Consider the following 25,145-nt stretch of genomic DNA (forward strand, 5'->3'; position numbering starts at 1 on the left):
ACTTGCAAAGCACTTGGCATGAAAGAAGGGTTCAGTAAATGTCAATAGTTTTGGGGTGTGTGTATGTGTGTGTGTGAGAGAGAGAGAGAGAGGGAGAGAGGGAGAGAGAGAGAGAGACAAAGGCCTCCAGGTGTTTGTATATATGAATGCATATATGCATATGTGTATGTGTGCAGGTACATGTAGACTAGGGATAACCTTGGGTGATAGGTATCCATTTTTGTTTTGAGACAAGGTTCCTTCACCAGGTCTTGGTGATTAGGTGAGGCTGTGTATCCAGCCAGCCCCAGAGAGTCTGCCTGTCCTCTCCCAATGCTGGCATTACAGGCATATGTCACTTTGTCCAGACATGAGTACATATGTAGCTGCCACCTTTTTGTTATTTATTTTATCTTATTCATTTAGGAAGTATCATGAAACTCACCAACTAAGCTGGGCTGGGATCTATGTGTTTCCTACCCAGTGCTGAGATTACAAGTGTGTACCACAGTTCTGGGCTTTTAAAATTATTTTTTAACTAGATTCTAGAAGTTAAAATTAGTACCTCATACTTTCTAGGTAAACAACTTACTGAAGACTATCTTCCCAGTCCCCCATCCTCTGTGTGTGTGTGTGTGTGTGTGTGTGTGTGTGTGTGTGTGTGTGTGTGTTACTGAAGATCAGACTCAGGACTTTGCACATTCTAAGCAACTACTGTACCACTGAGCAACTCCTCAAACTCCTAATATTATTTTTGTAAGGAAAAGTTAAAATGGAATCTTGCTGTATAGCCTGACTGGTTTGGAACTCAGTGTGTGCCTAGACTGGCCTTGAATTTTCAGCAGCCCTTCTACAGTTTTCTGGGTGCTAGGGTTACCATTTCCAACATCCTAATAATACTGTGTAGTTTTGTTTGAGACATGGTCTCATGTAGTGTAGCCTGGCTAGTATTCCCCATGTAGCCAACTATGTCTTTGAATTCATCTGCTTATCTCTAGCTCTCAGGAATTGGGATTATAGACACAGACCATCACACCTGGCTAGCTAATAATATTCACTGTTCATTGTATTTCCTGTCTTTTTTTCTGTTAGTTGTTTCAAATGAAGACAAAGCACAGCTTTTTCTTCTTTATGTTCTATTAAGCTATTTTGGATTATAGGAAAGAATAGTGGTTCCCTTAAGATGAATTTCAACATAACATAAAGATGGCAAGACAATGCCCCCTAATGTAAGGTACCCAGGTGTCGGTTGCCCTCTCTTTGGGCTATATTACCTGTGATTGGGTGATGAAAACTACTCTTAATGGGTTCACCTGTATCTTATAACTCCCTAATCTATACCTTGTACCATGGCCAGTATTCTCTCTTCTTCAGACCGATGTGCCCAATGCCTACTACTAGACAATTAATTTCATATAGTGCAACCTTACAGACCACTTATAATACACATGTATGAAATAAAATACAGGTTCTGGGGAGGTAACTCAGTTGGCAGAGGGCTTGTCCAGCAAGGACAGAACCCTGAATTTGATCCCTGATTTGGGGAATGGGGGCAGGAGATTTTCAAGGTTATTCTACATAGCAAGTTTGAGTCTACCTTGGATTATACGAGAGCCTGTCTCAGATTTAGAAAACAAAAATAAAACAGGACCACATTAAACAGAAAATCTTCAGCATGGGAGAAGAGCTTTACCAACTACTTAATAGAAGATTAATTGGTACGATCTATAAAGAACTCCAGAAATTAAATACCAAACCCCCAAACCATCTAGTATATGACAGAGCTAATGAATTGAATAGACAGTTCTCAAAAGAAGAGATGCAAATGACTAATGAATATTTGAAAAGTGTTCAGCATCCTTAGCCGTAGGAAAATGCAAAGTAAAACTCCTTTGAGAGTCCATCTTTCTCTGATCAAAATGATTATAATCAAGAGTTAAAAAGTAATAAATGCTGGCTAGGGTGGAGCCCAGGGGGAGGAGCCCTACTCACTGCTGGTAGGAATGTAAGCTGATGTAGCCACTGTAGACATTAGTTTGGACATCCCTCAAAAAAGCAAAAAATAAAACTTCATACACTCTAATTATAATACTCCTAAATTTCTCTCTGTTCTCTTGCTGCTATGATTGCTTGAAACTCTTCTGCTTTTTGGAAGTGACTCTCTGGAAAGAGATTTCTTTAAATCCAAATTTGATAATTCCATATTCATTCTTCATGTTGATTCTTTTTAAAAATTTATTTATTTTATGTATGTATGTGAGTACACTGTTGCTCTCTTCAGACACACCAGAGGAGGGCATCGGATCCCATTTCAGATGGCTGTGAGCCACCATGTGGTTGCTGGGAATTGAACTCAGGACCTCTGGAAGAGCAGTTGATATTCTTAAATGCTGAGCCATCTCTCTAGCCCCCTTCATGTTGATTTTAATAATCTAAAGTGAGGATGTGACCATTGTCATTCCTGTACAGAAGTCTTACTTTCCTTAATGTCAAATCTGGCTTGTCAGGCTCATTTTGATCCTCTCGATTCTGTTATGTGTTGGAATTCCTAGGCTCATATTCTCAGCTCACATAATACCAATGACTTCCACATCTCTATTTCAGTGAATTGCTTACTAGTCTGTAAAGGCAACAAGAGACGCCTTTTTCAGGACACCTTTCCTCACTTCTCCTCCTCCTTTTGTTGCCCTCAGAGCTGTACCTCCAGCCTCTGAGGTCCTTTAATTATCACGGCAGAACACACAGAACACAGAAAAACTCTCAAAAATACAACACTTCACCTTGCAAACTGAGCGTTCATGGTTGACTATCCATGTTGGTATGGTCATCTGTTCACACCTTAAAAGAGATGCTAAAAAAAGGAGAGGAAAATAGTTTTCCATTCTACCCCACATTCCAGTGGAGAATAATCTTCTTTAAGCTCTAAATTAATTGCATGCCTACCTTTCTTAACTCACAATAGCTCTTTATTTGTTCAAGTCGAAACTCTTCACTGTACCTCACCAATTTGAGTTTTTGTGATTAGCCCTTCTACAAAGTCCATCCATATTAGTAGGTCAGTTTACTTAACAGATAAGAGTAGGCAGAGAGTGTAGGTTGGTTCTTGTTTAGAACAGGCTCCAACTTTTCAAATACAGGCTGTAGGATCAAAATGTAGACTTTAACATTGTATTTTGGTGCAATAAATGAAAGCTTTATATTATGAAGTACTTATTGGGTGCCATCTATAGATAGTACTGTATCTATTTGGTCATAATGAAAATCAGCCTAGCCTCTGCCACGTGGCACTTTTCATCATCCAGTTGTGTGTGTGTGAGTGTGTTTGTGTATTCTCATGCTCCTGTATGCATGTTTGTTCAAATGTGTGGGAGCACACCTATGTGAGGAAGCCCTGTTGACATTGGGTGTCTTCCTTGAGCAAGTTCCACCTAATATATTTAGACAGTGTCTCTTGCTGCAGCTGTGGCTCAGCAGCTGAACTCAGAGTTCACTGCTTTGCCTAGCCTAGCAGGCTATGAAGCAAGTGCCTTGCCCTCCGAACCATTTCCCTAGCCTGGTTTTGATCTCATTTTGAGGGCTGATAAACAGTTACAATTTAGGATTAAAAGTTCTAGGAAGTGCCTGCGAAGCCCATAGCAGGAGTACCTACTCTGAACTGTGGGACCAGCAGAACTTCTGAAGTTCTTTCTTTCTTCCTTTTTTTTTTTTTTTTTTTTGGACATTTAGTTTGCTAGCAGCTGTCAGGAAGTACAATATAGGTCGAAGGACCCCATGTTCAAATCTCTAATGTGAGGACAGCCTGGGCCCCTCAGGAAAGTGAAAGCGGTGTGTCTTTCCCGTTCTCTGGTTTTTTAAAATGAGTTTTAAATTACAAGCATGTGCCGCTGGAGTCCAGGTGTTGGCTTCTCTGGGGTTGGGGTTCCAGGCAGCTGAGTTGTGCCATGTAGGTGTTGGGAACCAGACTCGGGTCCTCTTTCACAGCAATACAAGCTCCTAGCTGTGGAACCATCTGTGCAGGCTGCGTGCCAGGAACAAGGAAGGATCTCAGGATATTCTTCCTGTGAGGGACAAACACATTGCCCAAATCAATTCATCTTTTACTGTCATGGAAAGTTTAGGTGACAAAAACTCAAAAAGAGAAAATGAGCTTGAGTTGGTTCAGCTTTATTTCTAGCTATATGATATGATTCACATTTGAAATGTAAATGCATGCAGTTTTCATGCACAATACAATCCCGAGTCAGTGGTTGTGAGGATTGCTGTGGCTGCTGGCTGCCCTCACCGTCCACACTGCTGGTAAGCTGACTTCTGAGTGTGTCCGTGTAGACTCCTCCCTCATCTGTAGTGCTTACAGCAGTTTGAGCTTGGGCCTCCATGTCTTTAGCATACCTTTTGTCTTTCTGCTTATGAGCCTTTCCCCACCTACCCTTCACATTCACTGTCCTCCCATTCACTTCCTGTCATTTATGCCTGGCTTTTGAATGCTATGCTGATATAACTTTTTATGAGGTCTAGTTTTCTTCCCATGCATTTTGCTCCTCCAGTTCTCTACCCTAGGAGAGTTTTCTTTTGGGAAAAATATAAAAGCCTTTTGCAGTGTTTTTAAAAATATAGATCACAATGCATTGGTAAGTCATGAAATCGACTTAGGAGTTCTGACCTGAATTAAATAGGCCAAAGCAAAAATAATGGAAATTTGCTGTGTATTAAAAGGTATAATGTCATTTTGTGGCAATATCTTCACAGGACTGTCTTCCTGTATAAAATGTGATCCCATGTGTTACTCATGTTGTCTGTCTGCTTTCAGAACTCGAGCTGAGAATGATTTCTCACAGACTTCCAAAACCATTGCTTCTTTTGTTCTCTAGTTCCTACTGTTGCCATGAAGAGCTCATTCCATCTTTAGTTCTCAGCTTCTGCACGTGACTGCTTTCTTCCTCTCTGGAAACTTTTAAGCTCCTTTTATACTTTCTATTCTGAACTTTTACACGGAATTTTTTCTGTCTTATGATGAAGAGCGTTTCTTTGCAATTATTCTAGAATTCGTGTTCTTGGAATTTTTTTTGACAATTGTATACTTATCATTTGCTTACTTTCCTAGAGAAATAGCTTTTCATAGTTCACAGTAGAAGCTTCGGATTAGTCCTGTAAGTTTCTTTACTGTGCTTTTCTCCCTGGCTGTCGTCTCTTGGCATTTTTGTTCTGTTTCCTGCAAGAGTTCTTCAATTTACCTTCTACAATTCCACCATTCATTTCTAAGAGTTGCTGTTCTCTGTACTTCTTTATTATTCCATTGGTAGAATTCTCCTGTTCTTGTTTCATGAATGCATCTTTTATTTCTATTTGTCTGTCTGTCTCCTTCCTTCCTTCCTTCCTTCCTTCCTTCCTTCCTTCCTTCCTTCCTTCCTTCCTTCCTTTTGTTTCTCAAGATAGAGTTTCTCACTTTTAGTTCTGGTGTCCTGGAACTCACCCTGTAGACCAGGCTGGTCTTAAATTTACAGAGACCTGCCTGCCTCCCGAGTGCTCGGATTACAGGCATACATTTTGTGAGTCTGTATGGTTGTGCAGGACCATGCTAATCCTCACTGTGTGAGTTCAATTTTTGTACATGTGCTACTTAAGCAAGCCAAGCTTTTCTAATTCTTAAGATAAAAACTAGCCGGGCGGGGTGGCCCACGCCTTTAATCCCAGCACTCGAGAGGCAGAGGCAGGCGGATTTCTGAGTTCGAGGCCAGCCTAGTCTACAGAGTGAGTTCCAGGACAGCCAAGGGCTATACAGAGACACCCTGTCTTGGAAAGAAAAAAAAAAAAGATAAAAACTTTTAGGGACCATGAATTAAATAGTAAAGTGTTCACTGCTTGTGGAGACCTGAGTTCAGATCCCTTGCTCAAGGTAAAAAAGTGGGGCCACGTGCTACACCTTGTAATCCTAGCACTGGGGAAGCAAAAGCTGGCAAATCCTGGGGCTTCCTGGCCACCAGCCTAGCCTGCTCCTCAAGGCCCAGGACTTGATTGACCACCAGGTCTTAAAAACCTGAGAAACACTACCCCAACACACACACACACACACACACACACACACACTAGTGCACTTGTACACACAAACAACTCTTTGTCTTCTAGCATTGTTTCTTATTTATGTTTTAGGCCCCTAGTCATCAGGGGGAAGTGGGATTGGCTGAGGCTGAGAATGGATTGGGTGGGGATGTGAGCTGGGAATGGATTGGGTGGAATGGATTGGGTGGGGGTGTGAGCTGGGAATGGATTGGGTGGAATGGATTGGGTGGGGGTGTGAGCTGGGAATGGATTGGGTGGAATGGATTGGGTGGAATGGATTGGGTGGAATGGATTGGGTGGGGGTTCGAGCATGTGTGCACAGGAGATGAACTGGAACCTGTAGCTGTTTGATTCAGCAAAATTGAGAGGCCTTGTGGTAACCGGAAGTTGAGTCATAGTAGAGACTTATTGAAGTGGAAGTGTCCCAGAAAACCCATGGTTGTTCTGTGGTTGATGAACGGCACGAATCATTTGGGAATTGATTAGAGAAAAACTCATTTTTCCTTATGTGGAACTGGATCTGCACAGACAAATGGATTGCACTTCCATGTAGCTAGTAAACTCAAAAACATATTCAAAGAAATTTCAAGGCTTACCTAGCCTCTTTTAAAAAATACATTCAACTGTAAATAAAGCTTTTAAGATAAAAAAATGGATTTGTTGATTTTATTTTCGTGTGTGAGCATTTGCTTGTGTGTACATGTGCACCATGGGTATTCCTGGTGCCCACAGAGGTCAGAAGAGGGTGCCAGATCCATTGCGACTGTAGTTAAGGATGGTTGTAAGCCACCATGTGGGTATTGGAAGTGGCACCCAAGTCCCTCTAAAAGGCAGTAAGTGCGTTCATTGCTGAGCCATCTGCAGCCCTACATTGTCTCCCATCTTTATTCTAGTTTGTTTATTTCATTTATTGCTAGTGGTCTGGCTTTTTTTTTTTTTTTTTTTTTTTCGAGACAGGGTTTCTCTGTATAGCCCTGGCTGTCCTGGAACTCGCTTTGTAGACCAGGCTGGCCTTGAACTCAGAAATCCGCCTGCCTCTGCCTCCCAAGTGCTGGGATCAAAGGCGTGCTCCATCACTGCCGGGCTTAAGCTTTGATTCTTAAGACAGAGTTTGACTGTGTCGCTCTGTAGACTAGACTGGCCTCAAACTTGCTGAGATCTGCCTGCTGCAATTAAAGGCATATAACACCATGCCCAGTCTTTTATATTATATTTTGAGAAAGGCTCTTTCTACTTAGCCCAGGTTGGCCTGTGATTTATAACCTTCCTACCTCCATCTCTCAACTTCTGGAATTTACAGGTGCCTACCACCAGCATGGTTGTCAGTAGAAATTTCTCTTTCTTTTTCCCAGTGCTGGAGACTGAATTCAGGGCTTCACAGGAGTGAATAAGCACTGTGCCAGTGAGCTTTGTTGCCAGTCCTGGAACACTGTTCTTCACCGGCAGGAGAGTGGAAGGGGTGAGTTACTCTAGATTTCACCTCTACCCTGTACCTTTCCTGCCTACCATCAACTTCCTGTTTCAGATAACACTGCCGTATGCCTTTGTGTAATACGCTATGTTACTTTAAAAAAATTATTATTAATTATTATTGTAAGTGTACGGGTGTTTTGACTACATATATTTCTGTGCACCACATGCATGACTGGTGTCTACAGAGGCCAGAAGTAGGCATCAGATCCTCTGAAACTGGAGTTACAGATGGTTGTGAGCTGCCATGAAGGTGCTGGGAATTGAACCTGGACTCTCTGGAAGAGCAGCCAGCGAGCTATCTCTCCAGCCCATGACTTTTTGAGGAGTCCATTTCTAGCCATCCTACATAGATGCCTCTGCCCATGCCCACTTTTGTCAATCAGCGAGCTCATTAGTGTTTGCTATGGAAGCACAGACAACCTGCAGCTCAGCATACTGCCGATGAGGCACTTCTCCCCAGTTGTTTATGCCTTATTTGTCCCAAGTCGAGGAGAGGCCTCGTTAGCTTTCCTCTTCCTTCTTCTACCTGGGAATGTTATTAAGCCCAGTATCAAGTAGGTCCTGAGTATGCTCACAGCTGCTCTGATCCTGGAGGGTAACGCCACACAGCATGTGTGTTCTCTGTTTGGAGAGATGTTCTGAAAGGAGGAGAGTGGAAACATCTTTGCAGTGACATTTCAAAGAAGAAGCCCTTCCTTAAAGTTTCAGCAGACAAGTTTTTACTTAGAGGGTTCAATAAATTAAAATAGATAGATAGATAGATAGATAGATAGATAGATAGATAGATAGAAGGAGGGGATTTGGGAGTGCAGAGACCCAATCCAGCATTATTGATCTGTTTATGATGTCTTTGGGGAATATTTGGTGTGCCAAAGGGCATAGGAAGAATCTAACAGAGATTTTAGTTCCAAAAAAGTAAGATTTGTTTTTGAGCCTGTGATTTTAGATTTTGACAGGTCAGTGCTTGCTGATCTCTCGTGGCTAATTCACACACGGAGAGCTAAGGTCAGGGAAGGACTCCGTCTCACAACGCTGAATGTGGCCTTCTGTATACTTTGAGTTCTCGTGATATTAAGGTGTGAGGCCTATATTAAAAATAGACTCTCTTCCTAACCCTGCTTAATTTTTTTCTTTTTAAACATGTGACCATGGTTTTCCATCTCAATTTCTATAAAACTCCATATAGTTGAATTACTTATAAATAAGAGATGATCTTTGTGTAAACAGCTTCAGTTTTCATAGTGCATCACTGGGTACCTGTTTTGGAAAGCCCAGGGCTAAACTTGAAACAAATAAGAGCTGATGGGCCAGTGTGTTATGGAAGAGTGGCCTGGTGTGTGGTTGTCTTCATGTTCTTTCTTGTGTCTATTTTAGTACAAAGCTGAAACATCCCTCATGTTTTAAACCTTTAGCCATGTAGAAATGTACTATCATCTATTTAGCTTCTTTATTAAAGTGAACACAGGACAGGCATGGTAGCATAGACCTATAATTTCAGTATTGGAGAAACTGAGGCAGAATGGAAGCTCTAGGCCAGTCTGGGCTTCATAGTAAGACCCCGCCTCAGCAAAGATACAAAGCAAGCCAACAGTATGCTTTGTCGAATCACACACCCGTATGGCATGCAGAGAGGACACAGCAGTGTGCTTTCGGCATGTCACACATTATACAGACAGGACTTGAGCCTTGGTGTTGATCAGGGTTGGCTGTTCCTGAAATGGGATTTATTGCTAAACAACATGAGTTTGAACAGCTTACCTGAGGTTTCTCTTTCTCCATCTGTCAGACTGCATGATGCTTTCCTCAGAGAACTCAAGGACTGTATGTCTTCCACAGTCCTCAGCACCAGGCTTGCTCTTCATTATATGCAAAATATCAAACATGGTGCCCCCTTTTTTCAGATGCAGTATATTCTGCTGAGTTAAAGCTACTTGTAAAGCAGGCATGGTGCCTTACTGCTGTAATCCCAGCACCTGGGAGACTGAAGAAGGAGGATTGCTGTGAGTTCAAAAGTCCCACTAAAATGTGGGGCTTTGTCTCAAAGAACAAGTTTTAAAAACCAAACAAACAAAAACTACCATTAAAAAAGTTACATTATCTAATAAAGTGTTATGAGTCTTAGAAAATTTAATTTGGAAATAGTTTTGGCAAATTTGAAAAATACTACCACCAAACTAATGCTTGTTTATGCCGAAGGATTTCTAAAGAATTGATCCTTGACTATTCTGAATTAGCAATCTACAAAAACAACACTGACTTACTGGAAGGAAATTCTAAATTTCTGAAATAATTTGTTTGTTAAGCTCCTTGGACTTTGAGGGGGAACTTTTAAATATGTCAAGGTTTGATAGATTCTTCCTACTTATGGTAATGCATTGTCGATATGCCTACTCAAACTGGGCTGTGTCTTCCCTGCCATTACTGCACCACCATGTGGGGATCCAGCGATTTACTTCCTGCTCACTGTCTGTCAGGAGAGGGACCCAGAGGACCAACCTAGAGTCACTCCAACTTGCATGTACCCCTATCAGCACCGATACTGAGATCAATAAGCTCTGACATGCAGAAGGAGCATACTCATCAATTTTAATTCTGAAAATTGCCTATGTACCATTGTCATCAATTTGTCTACATTGCTTTTACAAAGACAGTATACTCATCAATTTGAAACGTGTCATGTCAGCATTGGCCATCAGGTACTTGTGATTCTCCATTAAATTATTTCTTGAGAAACTCACTAGGCATTCTGATTGTCCCTACAGAAAAGGATGGTGAAGAAGGGTGTAGGATGTGGGTTCATTTTCTGTTACTCAGAAAATAATTCCCTTGTGTGTGTTTGCATACCACCACCTTTGGTTAACATACGGCAAAATAGACAAAGTTGATATTGAGTTTCTTGCATCTGGAACACTATTATTCTAAACTGTAGTGGTAAATGTTATGTAGTTCTATTGCTATGTGGGTCTTTTTTAGTTTTTAGGTTGTGTGTTTGTGTGTGTGAATGCCATGAGTGTAGGTACCCACAGAGGCAGAAGACTCTTGGATCCCTTAGAACCAGAATTAAAGGCTATCACCAAGCAAGTTGACTTGGTTCCTGGGGACTGAACTGTCCTCTGGAAAAGGAACAAGCACTCTTAAATCCACAGCCCTCTCCTGCTGATACTTGTTTTATTCAACTGAACATCCCCACTTACGCTTTTTAATGAAAAAGGTTTAATATATAGCAAACTTAGATATGTTTTCTTTAAAATGTTGTTGTTGTTGTTGTTGTTGTTTTGGCCTGGAACTTACTTTTTAGGCTAGGCTAGTGTAAATGTAACTTTTTAAAAAAAGATTTGTTTGTTTGTTTATTTATTTATTTATTTTATATGAGTACACTGTATCTGTCTTTAGACATACCAGATCCCATTACAGATGGTTGTGAGCCACCAAGTGGTTGCTGGGAATTGAACTCAGGACCTCTGGGAGAGCAGTCGGTGCTCTTAACCATGAAACCATCTCTCCAGCCCCATAAATGTACCTTTTATTGGTTTACTGCCTCCATCTGTTAACCTAGGCCTAGTCCTGGAAGCGTCTAGCCTCCCTTCAATCTAATCTAGGCCTAGAATGTTTTCAGCCTACAAGAGTTACTGCTGGATAAGCCCGCTGGTTCATTCTATCTTCATTTGTGTCTAGCTTGTTCTCTGTAAAATTCTTCCAGTAAAACTGCCTTCTCTCTCTCTCTCTCTCTGTCTCTGTCTCTGTCTCTATCTCTCTCTCTCTCTCTTCCTCCCTCCCTTCCTCCCTCCCTCCCTCCTTCTTTTCTGTGGTGCTCTCTTAAGTAGCTTCTTTTTCCTGTCCTGAGAGTTGGGCATATCCTATCTATCAGAGCTTCCTCTGCTTTGTCTACCATTCAAATAGACATCACTTGAAGGCATGGGAACATCCTTCTACGAACTAACTTTACCCTCATTGTTTGGGATTACAGGTGTGTACTAAGGGTGTGTCTGTATTCCAGCCAGGTGGATTAAAGGGTTGCTTGTGCGCACACACACACACACACACACACACACACACACACACACACACACAGTCAACCTTGAAATTGCTACTTATTTCTGGTGCTTTCTTTTGTATATATGTGAAGATGTTTTGTAAGTAAGCCTTAGGTCCATTTCTAATATAGTAACATGTTTTCTGAAAAACGCTAGTTTATTATACTAGCTTGTATAATGGTTGTGCACTCTGAATTTCTTCTTATTTCTCCTGCACCATTTATCTTTGCCCTAATCTGGGCCACACATATCAGTGCTAATGATACAGATGAGATTTGGCCCTACTCTGAGAGAGCTTAGAGTTCAGAGCAAGGAGGGCTGTTTAGACAAGCAGTTCTCAGATACTTTCCTTAGTTATGCATTGTTAATATTTTGTCCTAAGAAATGAGAGAATTAAGGAAGCACTCTGCCTTTGAGGTATTAAAAATAACAACATTATTTTACATTAAAAAGTACTAAATAAATTTTAAGTACTTTATTTACATATTGAGTTTATAGGCATATATTTTTCTTTTTTTCTTTTTTTCTTTTTGGTTTTTTCGAGACGGGGTTTCTCTGTGTAGCCCTGGCTGTCCTGGAACTCACTCTGTAGACCAGGCTGGCCTCGAACTCAGAAATCCGCCTGCCTCTGCCTCCCGAGTGCTGGTATTAAAGGCATGCGCCACCACGCCCGGCTTATTCTATTTTTTGAGTTTAAAAGAAAAAACTTTTCTTGTTTGGATTTTATTTAAAAAAAAAAAAAAACTGCTTTTCTCATTGCCTTAAATTTTGTTTTTGTTTTTGATTTTTGAGACAAGGTTTGTCTGTATAACAGCCCTGGCAGTCTTGGAATCTTTGGCTTCAAACTCACAGAGATCCCCCTGCCTCCTACATGCTGGAATTAAAGGTATGCACTACCACTGCCCAGGGCCTTAAATACTTTTTTGTTTATTTTTTTAAAAAAGATGTATTTATCTTATGTATATGAGAACACTGTAGCTGTCTTCAGACACACCAAAAGAGGACATCAGATCCCATTACAGATAGTTGTGAGTTATCATGTGGTTGCTAGAATTGAACTCAGGACCTCTGGAAGAGCAGTCAGTGCTCTTAGCCTCTGAGTCATCTCTCCAGCCCCTGGTGGGGCTGTTTTGTTTTGTTTTGTTTGTGTGTTTGTTTTGTTTTGTTTTTTGATAGAGGTCTCACTGTGTAAACCTACCTGACCTGAAACTCTGTATGTAGACCAAGCTAGCTTTGAATTTACAAGGGTGCACCCTTCTCTGCTTCCTGAGTGCTGATATTAAAGCCATACCTGGCTCTTAAATAATTAAAACATTTAACAGTCATTGATCATATCATGTGATTACTTTAGTGAAGTCATAGGTATGTCATGACATTTAGAAATATGCCAAATAATGCATGGAATGGTATCTCGAATGTGTGTGTATGAATATACTTAATAAAGAGGATATTTGTTGTTTGTTTGAGACAGGTTCTTGCTATGCAGTCCAGGCTATCAGCTCCTGCCTCTACCTCCCAAGTATGGGAATTACAATTGTGGGCCACATATGCCAGGCTAAATGTGGCTATTTGAAATACTGGTTTGCTTCACTTTAAAAAAATATAGCAAAACAATCTTTTATTATTAAGTATCATTTATGTGAGGTTCTATGAAGGAATTCAGTAGAGCTGGCCATAAGGAGAACAGGATGCCAGGTACCCGCAGGGTAGAAGTTGATGACCCTGGGTCCAACAATAAGTGTTGGAAATGGAGGAAAAGTTGGCTGGGAACTCTTGTCACTGAATAAATCTTGCTGAGTATACAGTGCCACACACCTAAGACTTATAGGACATTTTCTGGGACTTAGGTTTTTGGGTGATAGAAATTATTCAGTCCTGATAATCCAGGGTAGTTAGGCACATATGTACGAGACAGTGCATTAGGCTCTGGAGATATAATGGAAGTAGATATGCAGAAGTTATTAGATAACCATGTAGGTGTCCTATTACTTTCTCTTGGTGTGTCAAAACATTCTTGACTAAAAGCAACTTGGTGAGAGAAGGGTTTATTTTATCTTATACTTCTGTGTCATTATCCGCCATTGAAGGAAATCAGAACAAAAACTTAGGCAAAAATCTGGAGGTAGGAAGCATAGAGGAATGCTGATCACTGGCCTGCTCATGGCTCATGCACAGCGGTTATCTTACAGAGCCCATGACCACCTGTATAGGGATTCTATATTGTGCCAAGCTGACAATAAAAGCTATCCAGCACAGTAGGGTAGAAGTAACTTGGGGGCCATTGGGAGCCTCTGGATGGAGGGCAGTCAGGGATACTTTGGGAGGGTTAGACTTGAAATCAAACTGTGGATGTGGGTGCAGGGGTAAGGAGAGCAGTTCAGGTGGAAACCCTGGGCTGAAGGTGTTTTTCAGAGGAGCACTGTGGCTTTTCCAGAAAGCGAAGAGGAAGTACTAAGGGGGCCTGCAGAGAGCCAGGCACCTACGCCACAGCTGTGTGGGGTTGCGGTTGATACTGTGGGGGGTTAAGCATGTTGGCCTCTGTGAGATTGGAATGTTCCTGAGGGAGACAGTGGAGGAAGGGGTAGGGGGTAGGTGATTAAATGAGGGCTAATTATGTGAAAATACCTGAAAATTATGAGCATTAAACATACAGCTGACACTTCCTGGATACTTCCTTTGGCTTAGATGTCAATTATAATATTGATATCATATTCAATTATCACAACCACCACAACTATGAGTACCATCATTCTAGTTTATACCCATAATCTCAAAGCAAACTGGTTAAAATTCACCTAGGAATACATAGTTCCTAAGAGACAGAGGTCAGCATTTCGTGGATCCCAGAATTCTGTAGTCTTCCTTCCCCTGTATTTAATACATTTATTTCTATGTGACCTGATGTTACACTCATGTTCACCTCTTGTAGCATATTATCCACAAGTGGAAGGACATTAACCATGAAGAATCCTTATCCAAGCTCACACAGACAGTAACGATTGTGGTTAGTCAAATGCAAGGCGAGAACTTGTAGGGAGAGACACACTGCTTGATGCTCCTGCATGGAGTGTACTTTCCCGGCTTGGGGGAGGGGATGAGAGAGAAAAGAAAGCACAGTTTTGCTCTCTATCTCACAAACATTCCAGCCATCCATTTGTATTTTGAACAGAAATCCACTTTCCCCTTTAAACATGGCTATTACTTCTGAAGTCCTAAGAAGCCCCAATGTTATTGACTGATTTTATAGTACTGGGAATTGAACTTAGTACTTTGCTCATGCTAGGTTAGTGCTTGACTACTGAGCTGCATCCTCAGCCTCGTTTTCACTTAAGGAAACCAAAATGCTGCACAGATTTTTGTGTCGTCTTTGCACAGGGGCTGTGCAAATCCTCTCCATTGTCCCATTTTAGTTATATGCACTGCTGAAGCAAGCACTTCCTTCACTTCTGAGACAGCTTTTCACTAAGTTTTCCAGGATGGCCTTGGATTTTCATTGCTACTGACTTGACATCCTCCTGCCCCTCCCTTCCCAATATAAAGAATTTTAGGCCTATGCCAGAAGGCCCAGCCATGACTCAATTATTAGTTGTGGTCTGGGGAGAAGGATAAATGGTTAAAGTGCCTGCTGTTTAAACAAGATGACCAAAGTTAGGGTTCGCAGAACCCACACAAATACAAACACTGGGTGGGCATTCTGCAATTCCCTTGTAATTCCAGTACTGGAAGGTAGAGACAGAAGATGGTTAAAGAAAGCCCACAGGTAAGACTAGTCATATCAATGAGCTCTGGGTTTGATTGAGAGATCCTGCCTCGGTGAATAAAATGGAAAAAGATCAAGGATGATTCCAACAACAACCTCAGGCCATGTAAGCACGTTCACACATGCACATATTCACACTTGTATTCATATACATGCACACACACGTGCAAAATGGAAAAAAAAAACATTAGTAGTAACATATAAACTGTAGCTACACTGAAGGCTACCAAACTCTAGGCTATTGCTGAACTTCTCTGGGAAGTGATGAAGGATTTTCTGGGGGTTTGTTTTGATTTGCAATCTCCGAATGTTTCATGGGAGAAAACTTCAGAGGCCTGATGATGAAGCTCCCAAAGCTGCATCCAGAATTGGTGGCTAAAGCTAGCGTTGATCATTTCATCAAAGGCAGGCAGGGGTCCTAGCAAAGTAGAGGTGTTTGTATGCCGTTTGAGATGGTCTCAGCTCAAGGCTGTTCTGTTTAAATTGTGACCTCAGTGTTGGCCGTAGGTAACACTCCATTTGCAGAGAAATAAGAGATATTGCAAAAGTTAGAGAACACTGACCCCTCAGTATACTGCTGGTTAATAACTGAGTCAGGACTGTTGCTAAGTCTCTGTCTTCCTGAGCTGCTACTGCAATAGGATTAGAAGCCAGTGATTCACGGCGGTCACCAAGGCCTTGGTATATCTGTTGGGTATGGCTGCTACCTTGGTACTCAGAATACTCCCGGTTAGGTTTGCCGATCTTCATGTCTGAAGCATTTCACATCCCTTCGTCCTCTCATTGAGTGGCATCAGTATGCCAGACATTGTTTTAAGCCATATGAACTTAGTGGAGACTGACTCTGCCTTTGTAACATCTAGGTTTAGTAGGAGATACACTTATGAGGCAATTACAGCAACTATTCGATTTCACTTGTGTTGTGTGATGTTATGTGAATTTAACAGACCTTTACCTGAGTCCATGGTCAAAAACAGCAAAACCACTTCTCTTAGAACTACAAGCCATTTGTGAGCCAAAGCAAAAGGCCACAGGAGAAGTCAAATGTTAGACTGTAGCCCTAAGGTTGTAAGAAAATGTATTCAGCTGTTTAAGCCAACCAATGGGTTTTTTTTTTTTTTCTTATTGGAGCTTCGGCAAACTGACACATTGTCTTAGTCAGGGTTTCTACTCCTGCACAAACATCATGACCAAGAAGCAAGTTGGGGAGGAAAGGGTTTATTCAGCTTACATTTCCATACTGCTGTTCATCACCAAAGAAGTCCAGACTAGAACTCAAGCAGGTCAGGAAGCAGGAGCTGATGCAGAGGCCATGGAGGGATGTTCTTTACTGGCTTGCTTCCCCTGGCTTGCTCAGCCTGCTCTCTTAACCAAGACTACCAGCCCAGAGATGGTCCCACCCACAAGGGGCCTTTCCCACTTGATCACTAATTGAGAAAATGCCTTACAGTTGGATCTCATGGAGGCATTTCCTCAACTGAAGTTCCTTTCTATGTGATAACTCCAGTTGTGTCAAGTTGACACAAAACTAGCCAGTACACACATCAATCAAAAACTTAACATTATAAGATCAAAAATTCAGGTGACAGCAGATGCTGGCAAGGATGTGGAGAAAGGGGAACACTCCTCCATTGTTGGTGGGATTGCAAGCTTGTACAACCACTCTGGACATCAGTCTGGCGGTTCCTCAGAAAATTGGACATAGTACTACCGGAAGATCCAGCAATACCTCTCCTGGGCATAGATCCAGAAGATGTTCCAACTGGTAAGAAGGACACATGCTCCACTATGTTCATAGCAGCCTTATTTATAATAGCCAGAAGCTGGAAAGAACCCAGATGTCCCTCAACAGAGGAATGGATACAGAAAATGTGGTACATTTACACAATGGAGTACTACTCAGCTATTAAAAAGAATGAATTTATGAAATTCCTAGGCAAATGGATGGACCTGGAGGGTATCATCCTGAGTGAGGTAACCCAATCACAAAAGAACTCACATGATATGTACTCACTGATAAGTGGATATTAGCCCAGAAACTTAGAATACCCAAGATACAAGATACAATTTGCAAAACACATGAAACTCAAGAAGAACAAAGACCAAAGTGTGGACACTTTGCCCCTTCTTAGAATTGGGAACAAAACACCCATGGAAGGAGTTACACAGACAAAGTTTGGAGCTGAGACAAAAGGATGGACCATCTAGAGACTGCCACATCCGGGGATTCATCCTGTAATCAGTCTCCAAACGCTGACACCATTGCATACACAAGCAAGATTTTGCTGAAAGGACCCCTGATATAGCTGTCTCTTGTGAGGCTATGCTGGTGCCTGGCAAACACAGAAGTGGATGCTCACAGTCAGCTATTGGATGGAACACAGGGCCCCCAATGGAGGAGCTAGAGAAAGTACCTAAGGAGCTGAAGGGGTCTGTAACCCTATAGGTAGAACAACATTATGAACTAACCAGTACCCCCAGAGCTCATGTCTCTAGCTGCATATGTATCAGAAGATGGCCTAGTCGGCCATCATTGTGAAAAGAGGCCCCTTGGTCTTGCAAACTTTATATGCCCCAGGACAGGGGAACGCCAGGACCAAGAAGTGAGAGTAGGTGGGTAGGGGAGTGGGGAGGAGGGATGGTATGGGGAACTTTTGGGATACCATTTGAAATGTAAATGAAGAAAATACCTAATATAAAATAAAATATAGTAAAAGTTTTTAAAAAAACTTAACATTAGTGTTAAAAAGAGATGGGGAAAGTATATATGAAGTTAGTGGTTCATACCTGTAATCTCACCACAGGTGTAGTCTGAGATTGTAGACCAGCCTTGGCTACATGGTGATAGTCCTTTTTTTTTTTTTTTTTTTTTTTTGGTTTTTCGAGACAGGGTTTCTCTGTATAGCCCTGGCTGTCCTGGAACTCACTTTGTAGACCAGGCTGGCCTCGAACTCAGAGATCCACCTGCCTCTGTCTCCCGAGTGCTGGGATTAAAGGCGGGTGATAGTCCTTTTAAAGAAGGAGAAGGAGAAAAGAAAAGAAAGGAGGGCTAGAAAGAAAAGTGACTCAATCAGTGAAGTTCTTGATACTCAAGCATGAAGACCTGAATTTGACACACTCGGGAAGCCAGGCATGGTAACGCACACCTATAGCTCTAGTGCTGAGGAAGCAAAGATGGGGCAGGAGGAGGGCAGGATCTTCAGAATTCACTGGCTAGCCAGTTTAGTCAGTCAGTGAGCTGGAGATCAAGTGAGAGACTATGTCTCAAAACACAAGGGTAAAAACAATTAGAGACGGAACTAGCTGTCAATCTATAGCTTGTACAGGTGCTCTCTCTCTCTCTCTCTCTCTCTCTCTCTCTCTCTCTCTCTCTCTCTCTCTCTGTGTGAGTGTGTGAGTATATATGAAGACCCAGAGGAGAGTTGAAATTTGTTATTAGTATCGATATAAAGACATAATTTACTTGGAGCACAAGGAATGAAGAGAATAGTGTAGTGTCCAAAAATAATTCTAAATGACAGATTTCCAAAAGACACATGAAAGATGCATGTGTTTTTGATGGCTTGGTTGTCCCTAATGTTTGCATATGCATAGCTTCTTCTAGGCATTTTATATTCTCATGAAAGGATCTTTTCATGTCTTTCCATCCTTGAAAATGAAATGCTTACTTCAGAAGAGCAGAGATTTTAGCCATGTTTTCTTTTCTATCATGGTTGGTTTTAATGTCAACTTGCCACAAATTAGAGTCACTTGAGTAAGGATCCTCACCCTGAGAACTGTCCTGATAGTCCTATCTGATTGTGGGATGTTGGTGGCACCTTGTAGGAGCAGCCCACATCGAGAAGATGACCCCCCTTTCACTGGCTTGACTTGATCCACCCTGCTGCTTCCGTGGCTGCTGTCAGAACCGGCATTTGCAGGCTTCCATCATGGATAATGGATCAGTGGCCCTCAGGAATCTTCCAGGTTTTCAGCTGAGGCACCCAGCCTTGGGGACTGAACCAGGTTATTGGTGCCCCGAGAGAGAGCTGGCTACCAGTGGAACTTCTGTTGCTGAGACACCAGCCCCAAGCACAGAGCACCTGCCAGACTCAGCCTCCCCCGCAGGAGTCTGTTGCTGTATACACATTTTCATCCCATTGGTTCTGATCTTATAGAGAACCGTGGCTAATCACTTTCTGACTGTACAGGCCTCATTTGTCTTCTTTTACTGATCATATGCATCTGTGGTTCTCAAACATTTTGCTCTCACAGGCTCAAAGGACTTAGATTTATATAAAACCACTAACTAGGCCAGCAAGATGGGTAGTCAGGAAAGATGCTTGCCGCCAAATCTTATGACCTGAGTTCCATCCCAGAGACTCACATGATAGAATGAAAGAACAAATTCCTGCATGTTGTCCTTTGGCCTCCATACAAATAAATAATGGCCAGAAACTGGGAACAGCCAGGATGGCCATCAGCTGATGAATGGAGAGTGAAATGGTGCATCCACAGTAGGATGTAATTTAGCTGTTAACAAAAATGAATTATGAAATTTGTAGGTAAATAGAGGGAACTAGAAACAGTCCTCCTGCATGAGGTTGCCCAGACGCATAAAGACAAGCCTTGCATGTTTTCTCTTTTGTGTGGATGTTAGTGTTTAAGCTTTAGACACATATGTCACAATTAGAATAGCCACAAAAATTAGCCAGTAAGAGTCAGGAGTGGGGTGGGGAATCTTCCAAGGAAGGGGAAATAGAATAATGTTATGGAGAGACGAAGGGAACTAAGAACAGGAGGATTAAATAGAGAGGGGATGAACAGAACGTGGGAGGGACAATTTACCGAAAGGCTTTGAAAAACATTTTTATGTCTTATTGGTCTTTTGCTTCTTCCTTCTGATTTTCATTTTTCTGGGGTTTGTGTGTGTGTGTGTGTGTGTGTGTGTGTGTGTGTGTGTGTGTTGTTATGTGTTTTCTTTGTTTTAAAGAGAGAATAAAAGAACATAAAATTGGGTAGGTAAGGAGAAGGTGGGAGTAATTGAGAGAGAAGAAAAACATGATTAAAATATATTGTCTGAATTTTTTTCATTAATAAAGTTGAGATATAAGAAATCTACAAAAAGGAAAAAATGTCTCATGACTTGTTAATATAAATTATATTTTTTGGAAAAATAACTGTGTTGCAAAGCTAAAAGAAATTAGTGGTTACCATTAACATTTACAAATCCCTTTGATATGTGTTTATTAGTTACTACTGAATTCTTCTTGCTTTTGTATTTACAGTACTACAATATGTTGTTTTGACTGGAGAGCATAAAAATGATCATGCCTCAAGATGTAGAATTGGTAAAGCAGGACGATTTTTAAAGTTTTTAATAAAATTGTCGGTATTTTCCCAAGGCTTAATAAATGGTAGGTTTTTGATGTTGTTGTTTTAATTTAGTTTTTTAAAGAATGATTTTGTTTATGTGTAAGTGTCAGGGTTGGGGGAGGCCAGAGGAGGGAGTTAGATCCCTGGACTTGTGTTACAGCTGGGGACCAAACTTGAGTCCTTTGGAAAAGCAGCAAGTGCCCTTAACCACTGAGCCACCTCTTCAGCCCCATTACTTGGTTTTTTGAATTAGAGTTTGCAATGTGGAACAGCTTACTATTTATCTAAGCTTGTTTTCAACTTCCTCCTTCTGTCCCCAAATGCTAGGATTACAGATATGCACCACCATCCTTAAAAGTAGTATTTGCTTAAAATTAGAAGCAACATAAATTATTAATCTATGTAAATACTCTTGTACCCAGTCACATTAAAACTGACTGTTGTGTTATTTTTATAGTATTACCAATAACAAATCAGACCAAACTGGGTGACATAAAACAACTGATATTTACTCTCTCACACTGAGTATATTATATTTTTTCTTAGTTATTGTTATATTGTGAAAAGGCACCAGGCCAAGGCAGCTTATAAAAGAAAGCATTCATTACTTACAGTTTCAGAGTGTTAGTCCATGAATACCCTTTGGGAAGTATGGTGGCAGGCAGGCAAGCTGTTAGAGCAGTAACTGAGGGCTAAGCACTTTGATCCGCAGGCAGGCCTTAAAGTCCAGCCCTAGTGACACACCTCCTCCAACAATGCCACCCCTCCAATGCTTCCCAAACAGGTCCTCTAACTGGAGGCAGAACATCCAAACATGAGGGCAGGGGCCATTCTCATTCAAGCCACAAACTGGTGCACAGACCTGCTGGATAGTGAGGTCCTTTGTAGAGTTGAGAAGTTATCTGCCTCTGTCTTCCTAGGCCTTTTCCTATGCATTTCTGTCTTCTCCTTTTCTATCCCTTGTAAGGACACCTATCTCTAGATTTAGAACTCACCTAGATAATCTGGGAGTCTCAGGAGTTGGTCCTTTTGAAGACCACTATCCAACCTATTAAGTCATTGCAGTTTGAGTGGATTTTGATGCCTCTGTGGTCTTATAATTTCATGCATTAGTCATTCAGAAACTATTGGTTCATTGATTTATGCAGATCTTTCTCTTTTTAAAAAAAAAGATTTATTTATTTATTATTATATGTAAGTACACTGTAGCTGTCTTCAGACACTCCAGAAGAGGGCATCAGATCCCATTATAGATGGTTGTGAGCCGCCATGTGGTTGCTGGGATTTGAACTCAGGACCTCTGGAAGAGCAGTCAGTGCTCTTAACCACTGAGCCATCTCACCAGCCCTATGCAGATCTTTCTAATGCTTTCATTGAAAATATTTTAAAAACACTGAGTTAATATCACTGAGTGTATCAATAAACTTCTCTTGGTGAGGTGTAAGGAGTGGAGAGATAGGTTCATGGTGGCAGAAACAGGTTTTCCACAACACTAAGATTTGCTTGCTCATTTATTATCTGCCATTGCCAACAAACACATTAAATTATTTTCCTTGATGTGACAGACTTCATTTGTTCATTTTCAAGAAAATACTTGCCAAATACTGAAGTTGGCAAATGCCGTCATCTGCCAGTCCTCCTTTCAAGTAAACCTGGGGTTGTATGCTCGAGTAGTCAGCGCAGCCTGCCCACAGTCACGTGAGGGCTTGGCTGCAGTCATTAGACTACAGGGTTTAGCAGAAGTGTTTTGTGTAAATGCCCTATTTCTTCATACAGAAAATTAAGATCCAGATTAAAAATTAATATTTAACACTCTATGAGCAACGTTCTATTTTTCTCTTTTTTTTCTTTCTTTCTTTCTTTTCTTTTCTTTTTTTTTTTTTTTTTTTTGTTTTGTTTTTGTTTTTTGAGACAGGGTTCCTCTGTGTAGTCCTGGCTGGCAGTCCTGGAACTTGCTCTGTAGACCAGGCCTGCCTCTGCCTCCCAAGTGCTGGGATTAAAGGCGTGCTCCACCACGCCCGGTTTATTTTTCTTGTTAAGATAGTGCTGCTAAGGATTGAAATCAGGGCCTCATACACATCAGGCAAGCGTCAAGACACTGAGCTTTAGGCCCACAGTCTGCCTTTAAAAAAGACTAATCTCTGTCTGTAAGCACACCATAGCATCAGTAATAGTGCCAGGCCTTGGAGCCTCCCCTTGAGATGGATCCCAAGCTGGGCCAGCTACTGGGCTGCCTTTCTCTCGGTCTCTTTTCTGTTTTTGTCCCTGCAGTTCTTTTCAACAGGAAGAATTCTGGGTCAGAGTTTTTGGCTGTGGGATGGCAACCCCATCCCTCCACTTGATGTGGATTCTACCAGATCCCTCTTCCCACTGTTGAGAATTTCATCTGATGTCCTTCCTTTTGAGTCCTGAGAGTCTCTCACCTCCCAGGTACTTTCTAGAGGCCCCCCCCCCCCCCGCCCCACCTCCCACCCCTTGAGGTTGCATATTTCCATTCATTCTGCTGGATTTGAGGACTTCTCTCCTGTCCCTTCTCCCCCCCCCCCCCCCCACCATACCCGATCATTTCCCCCTTTCCCGTCTCCTTCCCCTCTCCCACCCAGGTCCCTCCCTCCCTCCCTCCCTCCCTCCCTCCCTCCCTTCCTCTCTCCCTCCCTTCCTCCCTCCCTCCCTCTGGCTCCTGTGATTGTTTTCTTCTCCCTCCCAAGTGGGATTGAAGCATCCTTACTTGAGCCCTTCTGCACGTTAACCTTCTCGAGTTCTGTGGATTGTATCCTGGGTATTCTGTACCTTTCTGGCTAATAGCCAGATTTTATATCTTGTGTGTGCATGTGTGTGTGCATACATGCTTGCTTGTGAGTATGTGCAGGAGTTCCAAGTGGCTGGAAGAAGAAGGTATCGGATCCCTTAGAAATGAAGTCTGAGGAAGCCACTTGATCCAGGTGCTGGGAACCAAACTTGGATGGTCCTCCACAAGAGCAGTGTGTGCACTGAACTGCTGAGCCACCACTCTGGCCCAGCATCCACCCTTTCGTGGCAAGTATGCAGCAAGAAGGGGTGCAGTGACTACCAATACAGTGGTCCTACTGCCTGACTCTTGCCAGGGAGCCAGAATTCTTATTTTTTTACTATCAGTGCAAATGTAACACATGGAAAAAGGCAAATAGCATCTTAGAATTACTAAAAAATGACTTGACTCTACAGATTCCCTGAAGAGGTTTTAGGGTCTTCCAAATTATGTGACTATATTTCGAATAATCCAGACATTACTTGTTTTCTCACCCACACTTATACATCATTTCTACATTCTAGACTCTTAAAGACATAGTGACATGTTCAGAAAAATCACTTCTTCCTTATGCTACTGATAGATATCCAGTCATGTTCAAGTTTCTCCAACTGCCTCATATTTTTTCCCGTTTTTTAAAGTCTGATCAATGTCCAAGTAAAACCAGGTAATACAAGCAGTAGCTCTTTCTAATAATACAATCAGTGGCCTTTTAAAGTCTTTTATCCAGTTCACTGCCTTTCCTCATACCTTACCATTTCATAGTGAAGATACAAGGTCGTGTCACCTGGAGGATTTCCCACCAACTTGTTCTGCTCATGTCCCTATGTCTTTTAGCTTTCACTTGTGACGCTATAAAATGGAAGATAAATCTAGAGATTCAATGAGATTTAGATTTAAATTTTTTGAAAGAGTATCTATAACTAATGTTTTATCTGATTAGGAAGCAAAGATGTTTTCAGTTAGCAGTCATTGGTGATTTCTGTAACAGTAGTTCACAAATTAATTTATTAGAAAAGGTTTTCGTTTGTTTGTGTGTTTTGTTGGGTGTTTTTTTGTTTGGGGTTTGGGTTTGTTTTGTTTTGTTTCCTTTTTGGGTGCCTGTGGTTGGGCTCAGGGCCTCAGGTTTGCTAAGAGAGGGGAGCTAACCATTGACTTCTACCCAGCCTGCCTCTCTCTCTCCTTTATCCACTAGCTTCATTTCCTTTAGGAAGACAGATTTTCTGTTGTTGACACTTCCTTCATGTGGCTACTGTGGGGTGAAGGCAGAGTAGAGTCTGGATTCTACTCTTCATAACCAATTTTCAAGATATTTAGTTCTGTAGTACCATCCAAAATTAATTTCTTAGTTATTTTCTGAATTTCTTAGCATCTTTATAAACTTCTGCATATACTAATTTGTTTGTCAGAGACAGGCTCTTCTTATGTAGCCTTGGAGCCATTCTTAACTACCAACCTTACTTTTTTCATTGCCAAGAGCTTTGAGACCCATTCCAGGTTCCTTAGCTAAAATGCCTGGTTGCAAAACATCAAGGTACTTTTATGTTTTCTTATCCTGTAGGACAAACAGTTTTCAGTGTGCTAACACTTCGCTAATGTTGTGATTACTTAAATAGAACTTAATAAATGCACATTCTTTTCTTTTATTTTTGACAGTCTTACTCTCTTGCCCTGGCTGCAGCTCATTATGTAGATCAGT

At 41.5% G+C, this 25,145-nt stretch overlaps 1 protein-coding gene across 2 annotated transcripts in view; it reads left to right on the forward strand.

The window, feature by feature from the left end:
* The window catches only part of Sgk3 (serum/glucocorticoid regulated kinase 3), a 104,441-nt gene that overhangs the window by 21,495 nt on the left and 57,801 nt on the right, over positions 1-25,145 (forward strand). The window contains exon 2 of one of the 2 annotated variants that reach the window (NM_133220.2): positions 7,389-7,495. The exons of the other annotated variant lie outside the window; for it this stretch is intronic. The gene's annotated coding sequence lies outside the window, so the exon portion shown is untranslated. The remainder of the gene's footprint in view (positions 1-7,388; positions 7,496-25,145) is intronic. 2 annotated transcript variants of the gene reach the window in all.

Source organism: Mus musculus, chromosome 1 (assembly GCF_000001635.26).
Source record: "Mus musculus strain C57BL/6J chromosome 1, GRCm38.p6 C57BL/6J".
Classification (NCBI taxonomy): Eukaryota; Metazoa; Chordata; class Mammalia; order Rodentia; family Muridae; genus Mus; species Mus musculus.